The sequence below is a fragment of the Daucus carota genome, chromosome 5, assembly GCF_001625215.2.
Source record: "Daucus carota subsp. sativus chromosome 5, DH1 v3.0, whole genome shotgun sequence".
NCBI classification, from domain to species: Eukaryota; Viridiplantae; Streptophyta; class Magnoliopsida; order Apiales; family Apiaceae; genus Daucus; species Daucus carota.
The window spans coordinates 18,114,570-18,120,735 of record NC_030385.2 but is presented as its reverse complement, the minus strand read 5'-3'; positions in this window follow the sequence as shown (position 1 = coordinate 18,120,735).

Genomic DNA, 6,166 nt, shown 5'->3' with positions numbered 1-6,166 from the left:
GCCATGAGAAGACCGAGTTTAGAGAAATTTAAGATATATTTCAAGAACTGATGATTTTCAATGTTACAATCAGGTCTCTTATATAGAGATCCTGCTTCTGATTACAGCCATGCAATAGCCTCTCAATAATGTATTACAATAATGATACATGAATTATTTTCTGAGTGCTATCTTTTTTAGATTCCTGCTGTCTTCCTTTCTTCAAAAGCTTGTCAACTCATATCTTCTCATATCTGCTTTTTCCTGCCACGTTTTCTTATCTGCTGCTGATTTTCTTATCTTGATTCCTGCTGTCTTTACTTTCTTCAAAAGCTTGTCAACTCATATCTTCTCATATCTGCTTTTTCCTGCCACGTTCTCTTATCTGCTGCTTATTTTCTTATCTTGATTTTGATTTTTTTTTTTATTAAGTCATGGAAATTTTAATATGTTGTAAGAGTAGTTACTACAATCACCAATATATATTTTGGGTCGTAAAATTATCAACTAATAAGATACAATCACCAAACTCATATTGGGTTGTAAAAATATTTTTATTATACTACAGTCACCAATTTCATATTGGGCTGTAATAATATTTGCTAATATTCTTCAGTCACCAATGTCATATTGGGCTGTAAAGACATCTTTATTATACTACAGTCACCAATTTCATATTGGGCTGTAAAGATATGGCTAATATACTACAGTCACCAATTTTATACTGGGCTGTAAAACATTTTAATATGGTCACCAAACTAAAAGTTTGGGCCATACAAATATTCTCACATTTTATTCAAAAGGATTAGAACATCCTTCTTCTTTTGATGGGCTTTGCAGTGTTACTACCGTCTTTCTTCTTTGGCCTGGTGTCATTTCCTTGTAAAGTTCCCTTGTCTTCATGGAATGATTGTATTTTCCTTCTGTAACTCTTTTATACATTGCTGTTAACTCGGTTGTATCTGTTTTCAAAACATCATTATTATAATATAATGTTAGTATTTCTTCAACATCTCCTCCCATCCTGGTACCCAATACACATGCCTTCCTTCCTCTAATAAAATCTTCCAGTTTAGACTTTAGAACTGCTATTCTGATTGCTCTTTTGTTACATATCCAATCTTCAAATTCTTCTAAAGTACATGGCATGGGGGCTTTTAGACTAGTATTATCACCTTCTATTGCTGTGTTTCTGCCATATTTGAATATTTGACATATTAGTATTGGCTTCCCTGTCAGATCGGTACAAGCGTCGAATACCTGTACTCCATAGATTCCTCCTGGTCCATATGATTGCATCATAGCCTGAACACTTTCTGCTATCAAGGATGGTAACATTGATATACTAGTTAATGTTTCATCAACCATTATCTTGTCAATGAAACCATACATTAATAAGCTCTTAACCAAACTTGGATCTGCATTTTCCTTGCAAATATACCTTGGATATTTACTAAACTTTCCATTTCTTAATATAGTGGAGTTTGATTTGTAATCATAGAATTTGGTTATTTTTTCAAAAGCTTCTATGTAATCCTTGGGATATTTAATTCTATCGGTCAGGTTGATAGAACTTAAGGATTTTGGTATTTCTGGTAAGGTTTGGGTAATAGTGTTTATAACTGGTGTGGAGGCTAATCGGGATACAAAAGTTTGAGGGGATTCTATTTTGAGAATTTTCAGGGCTTCTTCGAGATTTTTGGCAAGAATTTCTATTTCATGATTTAAATCTGATATTTTCTGGTTTTACCTCTTTTTGTTTCATTATGATTTCTTACCAAAAAGGCTGGACTACTATGTGGGCTTTTACTTTCCTTTATTAATCCTAAAGTTAACAGTTCCTTTATTTGAATTTCTAATTCCTTCTGATCTGTTGGACTATATCTAATTGGTCGATTCCTTATTATCTCATTGGGATCTATTAATTTTATCTCGGCATATATTTTTTCCTTTTCCCATAATTTCATTGGATGCTCTCCAAAATTTATTTTTAATGTTTCTAGATATTTTTGTTTTAATAATTCTAGATTAGTTTGTCGTTCAGTTCTTATATTATTAATACTAATTGATTTTACAGGTACTATTCGTTTTAGTACTAACCATTTTCCACACGGAGTTAATAAACTTATTGTTTCTTGTTTTATTACTTGGGTTTTAAAAGAATCTAAAAAATTATTTCCTAGTATCATTTGTTGCTTCATATTATTTTCCTGATAAACTATAGGTAATTTAAACCTAGTTTTATCTAGTATAAACTTCACATTTTCTGCTATTATATCTAACTCTTTCATATGTTCATTAAATCCTGTTACTCTAATCCTATGTGTTTTTGTTCTTTTCCATTTATGTTGAATAAAAACCTCTTTTTTAGCTAAACAAATATCTGCTCCACTATCTATAAACATCTTTTGTTTTATATATGTTGAAGGCTTATATTCTACATCTGCTTCGACATATATAGCTACCATCTTATTCTGTTTCAAATAGTTCATCACTACTAGTATTATTTTCTTCTATATAATTTATTTCTTCAGGTTCTGTTTCACTAATATAAAATATTTCATCGTTGTACCAATCATTACTATTGTCTTCTTTTATATATTCTAATTTCATTATAAAATCCGTACTATCTATATATTTTACTCCATTTTGTTTTAACTTTGGACATTTATTAGCATAATGTCCTTTTTCATTACAATTCCAGCATTTACAATCTGTTATTTTTGTTTTGCTATTACCTTGTAAAGGTTTGGTATATCTCCTTTTTCTAAACTTTCTTTTATATTTAAATCTTTTCCTATTTTCAGGAGTATTTTTATATCTCCTAAATCTTCTTCTTTTATATTTAAATGATTTATAAGGCCTATATGATTTATTTTGTTTTTTATAATATTCATCCTTATTATAACTTGATTTTTTATATTTCCTATATCTATTTTTTGTATTATTTATCTTATTATCACACCCAAATACTAATTTTCTTTCTGTAAAACCACATATTTCCTTTAATCCGTGCTTTTTATCCTTTTTTATTTTTTGTTGAACTCTATATTCTTCACATTTACGCATTAAATATAATCTTAATACTCTAATTCTTTCTCCTAATGTATTTTCCTTAGGTTCTAGATTATTATATTCTTTGGTGATTTCTGTGTTGTATGGTGAGGGTAAATGATCATAATAAAGTTGTTGGTATACTATACTTTCATCTGGTAAGAACTTTGCTTCATAAAATAATTTTGAAAAACTTATAGTATACTCTGGCAATTTAGTTATCTTACAACATTTCATATTGTTTATATACATCACTATCTCTATTTTTCTCTCAACCATTACCTGATCTTGCGCTACAAACCATTGCTCTCCTAGAAATTCTCTTTTTAATACTACATCAAACATGTTTAACATATCCTTCCAAGTTTTAGCATTCTGTGTTGCTTCCTCTTTTAATGCATAATTTATACTTTCAATCCAAAATGCGGCTTTTCCGATAATTGTTTTGGATATTAGGTCATAAATATAATCTATATTATCCAAATTTTTAGCATTCATTAGGGCTATATACATTCCTAGATTCCAATCTTTAATTCTCCTAGTTATTTCTTGCTCATCATATACATTATCTAAATCTAGAAAATATCCATTTATATTAATTCCTTGGGTTATTGATCCTACAAAGTCTTGTACTTGATCTCTTTGTCCAAGAGGAATATGATCTGTTCCTATATTATTTCTTCTAGCTATTATATGATCTCCTAGTTCCTCTTCTGGATAGTCTTCAGCTTCTTTATTAATAATTGTTTCTGTTTCCATATCATTATCTGTTTTTATATAAGAATTTTCCTCTTGTTCTATATCACTTTCATCCTCTATTATAGCGTTTATATTTTTCATTTTTCCCAAAGCCTCTAATATTTCTTGATTTTCTTTTATTATAATTTCTTAATCCTTATTATCTGATTCCTCCAGATACCTTATCTCCTCTTCTTCTGTATTACTACTATCGATTTGTTCATTATCCGTTTCATTACTACTATCCTGAAATTCTATATTTTCTTTTCCTTTTAGTCTACTTAATTCTATTTTTAATTGACTTATTTCATTTTTTAAACTTTCTACATCTTCTAGTACCTTTATTACTTCTAATTTTGTTTCTCTTAATTCTTTCTTTTGAATTATATATTTATTTTTATAAAATTTATATTTATTTAACCATTCTGTATTAGTTTTACTTCTTAGCTTAAGATTTTCCTTTTTTAATTCTTCTAATTCATCTTGTTTATTTATTTTTTCTACTGTTTTATTTTCATTATTTATGGGTTCATACTTTTTTCTTTCTCTTTCCATAATTTCCTTTCCATGTTTTTTAAGAAAAGTTATTACACTATGTTCTTGTATAGACATTTTTTCAGAATTTTCCTTTTTTATGGAGTTCGGCTAAACTATTTATTACCCTCTTAACTCCTGTTGACATCTGAGGTTTTGATTTACTTATATCCATAATTATAGGACTTTTAATACTACTTCCTATTATATTTATAGGTACTACTTCTGGTTTTTCTTCATTTTCTATTATTTCTTCTTTTTGTTCTAAACAATTTTGAATTGCTGTTAACTTTCCTAGTATTTGTTTAAAGGTAGGTACTTCGGATACATTCCATAAAGCTGTTATTTCCTCTCTAATAATCTGTCTACTTTTTTCTTGGTTTTCCTCTATTTTTGTTAATATTGTTTTCAATCCTTCTTTTACTAATATTTCATTCCAAATATCTTTTATTCTTTCCTCTGAGTTACTCATTTTTATATACTCGCTTACTCCATTCTCCTTCCACAATCCAAATTTTTTCATTCTTAGGTTTGTTTATTTGTTCTTTTAACTGTTTTATTTGGTCTTCTAACTTTCTTTTTTCTTCTAAATATTCTAAGTATTTTTCTTGAGATAATATTAATGTTTCTGTTATTATATTATTTATAATTGTCAATTCCTTTTCTTTGTTATTTAATTCTTTTTCGATATTCATATTCTTTCTATAAATCGTAATTTATTCTGATCATTTATCTCTATTCCTTCGTTTGTTATATTATACTTAATTTTATTAAGAAAATCCATTCCTAATAATAATTGATAACTAACATCATATTCGATTACTCCTAAGGTTAAATTATATTCTAAATCTTGGATTTTTATCCTTAGTTTTATAGCCTTTGTTACTATTGATTCCCTTGAGTTATTTGGTTCGTTTATTATTTGTGGTTCTATTTCTTCACATTTATTTATATTAACTTCCGTTATATGTATTAAACTCATAGTTGCTCCCGTATTAATTTCTGTTATTATTTCTTTTGCAAATATTTCATTAAATAATATTATCTTAATTCTTAATTTATCCGATTCGTAGCAAGGTGTTTTAATTAAATTTATTTTTCTAGATAAACTCATACTCCTAATTAAATTTTGATCCTTCTTAAAGCTCAACCTAGAGCCTTCTAGTATTGGTTTAATTCTTGGGGTTTGTATTATTTGTCTATTATTAAAATCTATACTTATTTCCTCTGGGATTGTTATTGTAGATTCCTCTTTATGTTCTATTCTCTCCAATATATCTTCATATAGTTTTGGAACTATGGTACATAATACTGTTTGTTTCTTTACATGATGATTTCCAGTTATAGCGTATACCATTTTTGTTTCTATACTAATTACTTTACTTCCTTTTGGCATATTTATTCCATCTAATTTATAATATAGAGTTAAGGCCCTTTCTTTATTTTCATCTTTTAGTGATATACTAAAATCAGGTTGTATTATAAATTTTAATTTTTGATATATTAAATTTCCTTTTACTACAGCTACTAATGCATCCTGTATATTTCCTAATATTCTGTCATCTAATATATATATTTGTATAGGGGTATCAATATTTTTCTGAAAATATGCCTTTATAGTAAATTCTATTGCTCCAAAATAAATATTTTTTAGTTTACTAGCTTCTTTATGCGATAATTTTGATAATTCACGTTTTATTAAGTCATCAGTTATTAAATTTATTTTTGCTCGTCCATTTATTGTATTTATGTCTATTACGTTTTCATGTTTTTGTGCTATATACCTTATTTGTTTATTTCTTTCAAAATAGTTTGTCTTAAAAATCTTTTTTATTGTTAATTCTTCTGTTTCATTTTAAAT